The sequence below is a fragment of the Echinops telfairi genome, unplaced genomic scaffold (genome assembly GCF_000313985.2).
Source record: "Echinops telfairi isolate 266 unplaced genomic scaffold, ASM31398v2 ScPeMD7_3533;HRSCAF=4204_0, whole genome shotgun sequence".
NCBI classification, from domain to species: Eukaryota; Metazoa; Chordata; class Mammalia; order Afrosoricida; family Tenrecidae; genus Echinops; species Echinops telfairi.
The window spans coordinates 25181970-25191304 of NW_022107431.1; the positions used below are offsets into that span (position 1 = coordinate 25181970).

Here is a 9335-nt window from a genome sequence, read left to right on the forward strand (position 1 = left end):
CACTCAGAATCGCCAGAGTTATGAAAGCTCACACCATTGCTAAGGATTTGCTGTTGCCAGTGGCCAATGACATTGTTCGATTTATGACCGGAGACGAATTTGTTACGAAATTGAGTGCAATTTCCTTATCTAACGACACTGTCCACAGAAGAATAGATGACATATGCTGATATTCTTGATCAGGTAATCTAGGAAATTAAATCTGCTCCACTTCCAATATTTATCATCCAGCTTGATAAATCTAAAGATGTTGCAAACTGTTCATAGTTACTGGTTATGTGAGGTATAATAATTATGGTGACTTTAAAGATGATTTTCTTTTTTGCAAACCTCTTGAAATGACAACTACTGCATGTGATGTATTTGACGCGGTTCATTTCTGAAAGAGCATAAGATTTCTTGGGGAAAGTTTGTGGTGTTTGCACAGATGGTGCTCCAGCTATGCTAGGATGTTGATCTGCATTTCAATGTTTTTACTGAATGAATCATCAAAAGTCATCGGAACTCACTGTATGATTCATCAGCAAATATTAGCAATGAAGACACTGCCACCAGAGTGACAAGAAGTAATGAAAAGCATCATAAGTAATACTTACCTGGCAGGGGAGATACCATGATCATGAAGGTGGTTTTCCAAGGGCGAGGCTTATCCATCACACTCCGGACGTGCTGACCCCTGTGATTTCCCCAAATGTGGGAAACTTGACTGCATAATTTGTGGTATTGGGGGACTGCATTCTCACTTTCCCCTGGGAAAAAAAAAAGAAAAGTGTTATAATTGTGTAAAGGGGAGCACTGTAAACAGTTGACTGTTTTTGCAACTGTGCAATGAGTTGAATGCGCTGAATAATGCTCTGCTACTTCACACTGAAGTGAGATGGTTGTCGAGAGGAAGTTTTAAAATGTGTATTTGAGCCTCGTGATGAACTCAAATAGGTTTTTAATCAGAAAGCAAGACCACAGTTCGAAGCACTTTTCAGCAATAAATGTGAACTGCAGAAAATAGCTTACTTGTTTGGCATCCTTGCGATGATCACTGAAAGGACCAAAAGGACCAAAAGATCTGATCATTCCAAATGAAACTTCAGCTTTTGGCAAAAAAAAACCCAAACCTGGATGAAAATAAAATTACATGTTACCTACTTTATCTACTTTCTTTGAGTACTTGACATTGAACCAGACAAAAGGATTACGATCATAATTTCTGTGAAAGAACACTTGCACTTGTTTGCACATGATGAAGTTTCATCAGACTTTCCAAATCTACCTGACACCCCATTTGAATGTGCCAGAAGCTCATTCACAGTCAAAGTTGAAGATGTTCCTGAGACAGCACAAGAGGAGTTCACTGAACTTATTAACAGTGATGCAGCGAGAACTGATTTCTCTACAATGTCAGTTACAAAATCCTGGATCAAGTGTTTGCAGTCATATCTTGTTCTGTCTGAGACTGTGTTGCACCTTCTTCTTCCATGTCCAACAACATATCTTCGTTAGACAGGGTTTTCCAGCTTGTTGGTTATCAAGTCTAAATACAGAAGTTGTTGTGGAAGATGATCTTCATTGTGCTCTTGCAAAGACTGCCCTGAGAATTTCTGATCTGGTGAGAAAGAAACTATCTCAACCTTCGCACTGACATTGTTTTTTTATGCATACTGTCACAAAATGTGGCAATGTAGTTTACTGTTGCTATAGTAAGACTGTTACCCATTTCATAATATATAATTACATATTGTTTTTGTGATGAATCACTATGCTTTAATTATGTTCAATTTGTAACAATGAAATACATCCTGCATATCATATACTTACATTATGATTCATAACAGTAGCAAAATTACAGTGATGAAGTAGCAACAAAAATAGCTTTATGGTTGGGTCACCACAACATGGGGAATTGAATTAAAGGGTCACAGCAAGGTTGAGAACCACTGGTCTAGGGTAATGTTGACTCTTAGGTCTCATTCAGATGATTGTAAAGAGGATCATGGTGATACTCTTTATTGTATGAGCTAGACTATCTTTAGGTTGACGGGAAATCTCCAAGAGGGCTTTGAGTTCCAGATTTCAAGGATATCCCAGGGTAATCGTCTTTGGGATTCCTCTCGTTTTACCGGTTCAATTGTTGTTGTTAGGTGTCGTCCAGTCAGTTTTATGCAACCCTATGCACAGCAGAACCAAACGCCACTGTGATTGGCAGGTTTATTGTGCCATTCTGGCCAATGAACACATGTGTAAGGTGACCAGACGTCCCGCTTTTGGCGAGACAGTCCAGATTTTTGGAAAGAATGCACAAGCTAGGGAACGGTCTATTTGGTCCATATAGACCAAATTTTAAATCAAGAACAGCCCCCACCTCCCCGGTCAATGGTGTCCCGCTTTAAATCTAGTCACTTTATACATGTGGGATTAATTGAAGGGTGGAGAGATAAATGGCTCTGTGAGTCTTGCCTTTCTTGTCCCTTGCTTTTTGATGATCGGACCAGTGTGCAGCTGCCTTGCTTGTTCTTTGCCTCAATCTGTAAAGCTACACTACCTCTGGGACACCTAACCCGTGGACTATGTCACTGTAGTTTGAGGTTCCTTCAAGACCTGCTTCGCCATGCTACTGGAATAACCATCGCTTGAGCTGGGGACTGTCGGGCCCTGTCATCGGGCTGACTGTTGGTGACCTGTCTTGCTGTTTGCTGTCTGTGGCCAGATAGCCTGAATTGCTCTACAGAGGACTCAGCTGTCTGCTTCCTAGGCTGGCAATTCAGCTCCGACTGCTGTCCACCTGACCTAGATTTCTTGTGTTTATACAGATCAAGTACATATTTCTTAAGTTTCCCATTTATTTCACTCCTAGGGACACTTCAGCAATGCAAAAGGTGATTCTACATGTGGACTTCTCCAAATGGAATACACAGAAATTAAATCGACTACATTGTGGGAATAGATGATGGAGAAACTCAATGTCCGCAGCTAAAACCAGGCCTGGGGTTCAATGTGGGGGGAAAAATACTAATTGCTCATATGTAAATTGAGGTTGAAGAGGAAGATAATTAAAACAAGTCAACAAAAGATAAAATATGCCTTTGAGGATATGCTACCTGAATATTGAGAACATCTCAAGAACAGATCTGACACATTGAACACTAATGACAGATCTGATGAGCTGTGGGAGGACAACAAGAGCATCGTCGTACATGAAGAAAGCATACAGGTCATTAAGAAGACAGGGAAAAGGAAAGCATCGGAGTGGATGTCACAAGAGATTCTGAAACTCTAATCATAGAGTAGCTAACATAAATCAAAGAAAGGATAAAGGCCAAGAGCTGAATAGAAATGTTCAAAGGGCTGCTCTAGAAGATAAAGCAAAAGATTATAATAAGTTATGCAAAGAGCTGGAGTTAGAAAACCAAGAACGATTAACACAGGCAGCATATCTTAAACGGAAAGAGCTACAGAAATGAATTACCTCTTGAGTTGCAATATTGAACGATTTTATGGGCAAAATATTGAATAATGCAGAAAGCATCAAGAGAAGATGAGGGAAGAATACAGAGTCCTGTACCAAGAGAGACTAATCAACAGTTCACCATTTCGGGAGGTAGCCGATGGGCAAGAAACCATGGTACTGAAAGCATTAGCCAAAAACAAGCCTCTAGGAATTGTTGTAATGTCAATAGAAATGTTTCAACAACCTGATGAGGCACTGAAAGCACTCATTCATCTATTCCAGGAAATTTGTCCAGCTGAAACCCATATTTGCACTCATTGCAAAAAAAGGTGGTTCAACAGAATGCACAAATTATGGAACAACATCATGAGTAACACACATGAAAAGTTTTGCTGAAGATCATCCAAAAAAGGTTGCAGCAGGCAGTGTATTGACAGAGCTGCCAGAGATTAAGGCTAGACTCCGAAGCATGTGGAACAAATGATGTCATTGCCAATGTCAAATGGATCTTGGCTGAAAACAGAGAATACCACACAGGTGTTTGCATATGTTTTATTAATTATGCAAATGAATTCAACTCTGGACCATAACAAACTACGGATAGCCTTGAGAAGAAAGGAAATTCCAGAACACATCATTGTGCTCATATGGAACCTGTACATGAAGCAAGAGGTAGTTATATGAACAGAACAAGGTAATACTAGATGGTTTAAAATCAGGAAAGGTGTATGCAATGGCTGCATGCTCTCATCATACTTATTCAATCTGATTTCTGGGGAGATAACCAGGCTATAATCTATATTAGAAGTAGGGCCAGAGTGCTCTTTAGAGGCAAGGATTGAAAGACTTTGTCTTACATACTTTGGACATATTGTCAATATAAATCAGTCCCTGGAGAAGGACATCATGTTTAGTAAACTGGAGGCGTGGTGACAAAGAGGAAGGCCCTAGAGAAGATGGATGGACATAGTGGCTGCATCAATGGGCTCAGGTTAGGAACAATTGTGAGGATGCACAGGGCCATGTTGTGTTTTGTTCTGTTGTGCAAAAGGTCTCTATGGGTCAGAGCTCCTAACAACAGTGGCACCTAACAACAATAACATACTATATGAAGAAGAATTTAGTATCAGGATTAAGGACGGCTTATTAATAATCTGTGGTATGTAAATGATACAACCTTGCTTGCCAAAAATGAGGAGGTCTTGAAGCACTTGCTGGTGAAGATGAAGGATTGCAGCCTTCAAGATAGGTTGAAACATAATGTAGAGAAGACCCCATCCTCACGACTGGAAAAGGTTCTCCAGTGAAGCCTGTGTGTGTGTGTGTGTGTGTGTGCCTCAAATTCATTGATATCAAGTCAATTCAACTCATACCAATCTTATAGGAGAGAGTAGAACTGCCCCCAGTGGATTTTCAAGACTGAAATTTTTTGTGGGTGTAGAAAGCCTCATCTTTTCTCCTAAAGAGTGTCTGGTTTTGAATTGCTGAGCTGACAGTTAGCCAGGCAACACATAACCCATTACACCACAAGGATTTTTCCATAGATAGATAGATAGATAGATAGATAGATAGATAGATAGATGGATGGATGATTGATAGATAATTGTATATCAAGAATATGGCTGACAATTGTAGCAGTGGGCCAGTTCCAAGACAATGGACCAGCTATTAGACAAGATGAACTCAAGATCTGTAGGAAGATGACAGGCTTGTTCTTGCAGAGGCAAATGAATCCAAGGTTAGCAAGTAAGATGGCACACTACTGATGACTCCCAAGATCAGCAGGTTGTTGGCTCAAGTCCAAATGACTGGAGGTTAATTAGCCAGACAGATGATCGAGAGGCAGTAAAAAGCAAACAAACTTTTTCTACCCTGTCCCCTTATATTGGAAGAAGGCCATACCACCGCGCAATTGTCTCTTAGATTGATTGGATGTGAGCTCTGATCTAAGTTAGGGTGTTGGATCCTAACTGCTGATTGGCTGTTCATCAAAGATCCCATTATTAGCTGATTACACTATGGTAGGACACATTGTGGAAGAATACCAGGTCATAGCTGTCAAACTGATAGGTAGGAAGATTAGGGATAAAGGGGGTTGTCTCCACCGAATGCCAATGCTAAACAAAACTTAGCCAGCCGTGCCAAGATAAAGGGGTTGGAAAGAAATCAGGCACACATTAGACACCTATGGGGATGACCCAAAGCTGGGGATGCTCACACCAAGGTCACCTAGGCGCAGGTGATGGTCCACGTGAGCACAAACGCTAGCCACCAGCAATATTATGTCACACGTAACTAAACTCAGCCACTGAACTCAGCCTCCAGGAATGATAGATGGCCAATATCCTCAACCACGACCCCACCCCCACCCCATGTGGGGATAGGAGTTGATAAATAGCACAGATTGAGGGCAGGCTGCTCTCTTTCAGGGACTGTTGTTTAGGTCAGAGGGTGGGATTTCTCCGCCCAGTGTGTGCAGTGGCCCCGGGACTCTTTCGGTTCTGTTGACTCTGCTTTCTGGTCATTATCCACGTGGGTTTTTTGAGCTCCTCCGAAGCAGCTATTTTCGGCCACGGACTTTCCCACGGCCCTTGCCGTGCGGCCGTGCATGCTTTCCAGGGACAGCCTGAGCTTTCTGAGACCGTGTGGCTGGAAACTTCCCTTTCACTCATAAAAGTCACCTGGGTGACGAAAGTGCTTCTGCAACGTGAAATCTTTCAGCATTGAGAAGCAAGAGCCAAGGACAAGCATCGCAGAACCCTCACAGAACCACCAGAAATAAGTTGATACAAAACCTATCATAGAGGCGCAAACCCACCAGTTGCTTCAAGGGAGAAAGATGAGGTTATCTGTTCCCATAAAGACTTAGAGCCTCAGTCGAGTCAGAATCAACTCAGTGGTCGTGGCTTGGGCTTTTCCATTTTGGATTCACAATGAAAGGGAAATGTACGATTTAAGGAATGCTGAAAATAAGTGGCATTTATGATGATGAATACAAATGAAAATAACAAATATCACAGATAATGTTCACCAGGTTTTCGTAATTATTTCAGCTCTTTCCATATGATGTCAAGAGGTCTGGCTAAATTAGAAAGCTCTTTCTGCACCAGCTATTGTGTTGCCATTTTTATTTATTCCATACTGATATTACAGGAGCTCTGGTGGAGCTGCTAACCATGAGGCTGATCGTTTGAAACCACCGCTCACTCCACAGGAGAACGGTGTGACTTGCTATTCCTATAAAGAATCACTGTCTCAGAAACTCACAGAGCAGTTCTACCTTGTCCTAGAAGGTCCTTATGAACTAGGTGCTATTTGATAACTATTGGACTGGTAACTCACAAGCTGCTCCACACGGGAGAAAAATCAGCTGTTCTGTTTCTATAAAGACTCACTTACAATGCATAACAAATCCTGTATAAGGCCACTGTGAGTCTAAATCAAGTTAAAGCCAGTGGGCTTGTTCGTTCATTCGTTCGTTTGTTTTTTAATGTGCTACTCAGAGACCCTGTATGGTGCAAACAGTTAACTCGATTGCTTGCCAACGAAAATACTGACGGGTTGAGTCCAGCCATAGACACTTCAGAAGAAAAGTCAGAAAACATACTTCTACAAACTCTGGTATTGAAATCGTAATCGAAGAAGAGGAGACCCTCACTATGGTCACAGTTCTACTCTGAAGCAAATGGGGCTGTCATGATCAGAATCTATGAGTTGACAACTGTGATAGTTAAAGTTTATTGTGCCAAGCTGGCGATAAACACATGGGATTAATTGAAGGGCAAAGAGATAAATGGGTCGGTGAGCCTCGCTTTTGTTGTTCTCTAGTCTCTTACTCTCTGATGGTCGGACCAGGGTGCAGCTCCCTCGGTCAGTTCCCTGCTTCAGCTTGCAAGCCCCACTTCCTTTGAGACATCCCTGAGGAGATGCCACATAGACCTACCCTGATGCAGCCCTGGGTGCTGGAGCAGCTGTGTGGAGACCCCTGCCAGCGCTGAGATGCTTACACGCTCACTGATTCTGCTTTCTTCCTGCAGTTGGCATCATTGCGTGTGTTTTGTGAGATGGAGGAGGACTTTGTAGATTCTCGGCCTGGACTGGGTTGGGATGCTTTCTTAAGTACACTTACCCTTTATATAAAACTCTCTCTTATAAAATATGAGTGTCTGTAAATTTCATTTCTCTAGTCTACCCAGACTAACACAACTCAAAAAACAGAACACCACCACCACAAATATCTCACTGTCATCGAGTCAATTCTGACTCATAGAGACCCTATAGGGCAGAGTAGAACTGCCCCTGAGGATTTCCTAGACTGTAACTTTTAATGGGAGTAGAAAGCCTGCCTCATCTTTCTCCCGTGAAGCAGCTGGTGGTTTTGAACTGCTGACCTTGCCACCAGCCAGCCAACATGCAACCCATTATACCATCAGGGCTACTGATACTGGTAATCATCACTTCAAAATATGAGCTTAATTATGTTACTGTCTTGTTCCATAATCTTCAATGGATCCGTAAACCCCAAACCAAGCTCACTGCCATTGACTCATTGCTGACTCCTAGTGACTGCCCCCTGACCCCCGGTTGGTTTCTGAGACTATAACTATTTGTGGGAGTGGAAAGCTCAGTCTTTCTCTCATGAAACTGCTGGTGATTTTGAACTGCCGACCAAGCGAATCGCAGCCAAGCCACTACACCACCAGGGCTCCTCTCAATGAATCCTTAGTTCTTACAAATTAAGTTCAAAGCATTTTACATGTTATTAAAAGTCTTCCAAAATACCACTTCAGCTGGATCCCTTTCTTTCTTCTTTCTCGCCCTGTCCACTTCACACGGTCATGCTTGCTGCTCCCTGGCTGTCCCGGGAGCTTTCAGTTCAGTTTTCCTTCTCTCATGACCAGCCTTCCACCAGAATGATCTCCAGAGGAGCCTGTCTCCACCACCTTTCAAAACATTGCACCCATTCCAAGCCTGTCCCCAAATGCCATATCTTCTAAAACTCACTCGTCATCAGTTCTACCCCTTCTCCAAAATGTCACTGTTTTTATGCTGCCTTGCGTTTTCATAAATTGCAATCTTGCATATTAGTTATCATGGTTATATTGTAAATTACATCCTACTTGCTACACTTTATTCACCTCTGTCGTTCTGCTGGCACCCAGTTACTGAAGTCTCACTCAATAGCTTGATAATATCCAATGAATTTGCCATGACAACATTGACTTCCTAGAAGAAAAGAGAACAAAAGTCAGTTTTCTTTGTATAAAAGACTCATCTGGACGGAATCAAATGCTTTATCAACAACCCAGTGTTGCTTATTGCACGCTTCTCCCTAAACCAATACACAGTCATTTGGAACGATCTTAGGTGATTTGTGTTACTAATATGAACGTTAATGTGGACTATTTTCAGCTCTGACAAGGAAGTGACCGCTTTTCGATTTTTATTGGGAGTGTTATAAATTATCTCAAACACTTGCTAGTTCATTTAGCATGTCGCTGATGTTACTTAATTTTCTATTTTAACCTCCCAGGACCATATAGAAACAAGAAAAGAATTTTTAAAAAGAAGAAAGGCAACTGTACTTTTGTTATCAGCAATAGTTTTGTGATAGAAGGTAGTAAGGAACCAGTGGAGAGGTCTGAGGGGCCGGCCCTGATCCCAGCTACTACTTAGACACATGCCCCGCCCCCCAAAAGAATTTATTTCAAAGGACGGCATTGAATCTGCAGCTTTGAGAGGGGACCTATCTGATCAGAGTCCACGGGAGCAGATGAAGGGGGAGGAAGAGAGAGTGGATCACATCCTGGCCCACTAGGCCTTGAGGACGATGTTCCCAATTAGAGCAGCCAGTCCACAGAGAGGACCACATGGCCGGCCCCACTATGAGACA

General features: G+C 42.2%; 1 non-coding gene across 1 annotated transcript; it reads left to right on the forward strand.

The window, feature by feature from the left end:
- Window positions 1–588: 588 nt before the first annotated feature.
- LOC115871147 lies at window positions 589–752 on the forward strand. Its single transcript, XR_004047126.1, has one exon. It is a non-coding gene; the product is annotated as a U1 spliceosomal RNA (small nuclear RNA).
- The last annotated feature ends 8583 nt before the right edge of the window (window positions 753–9335 follow it).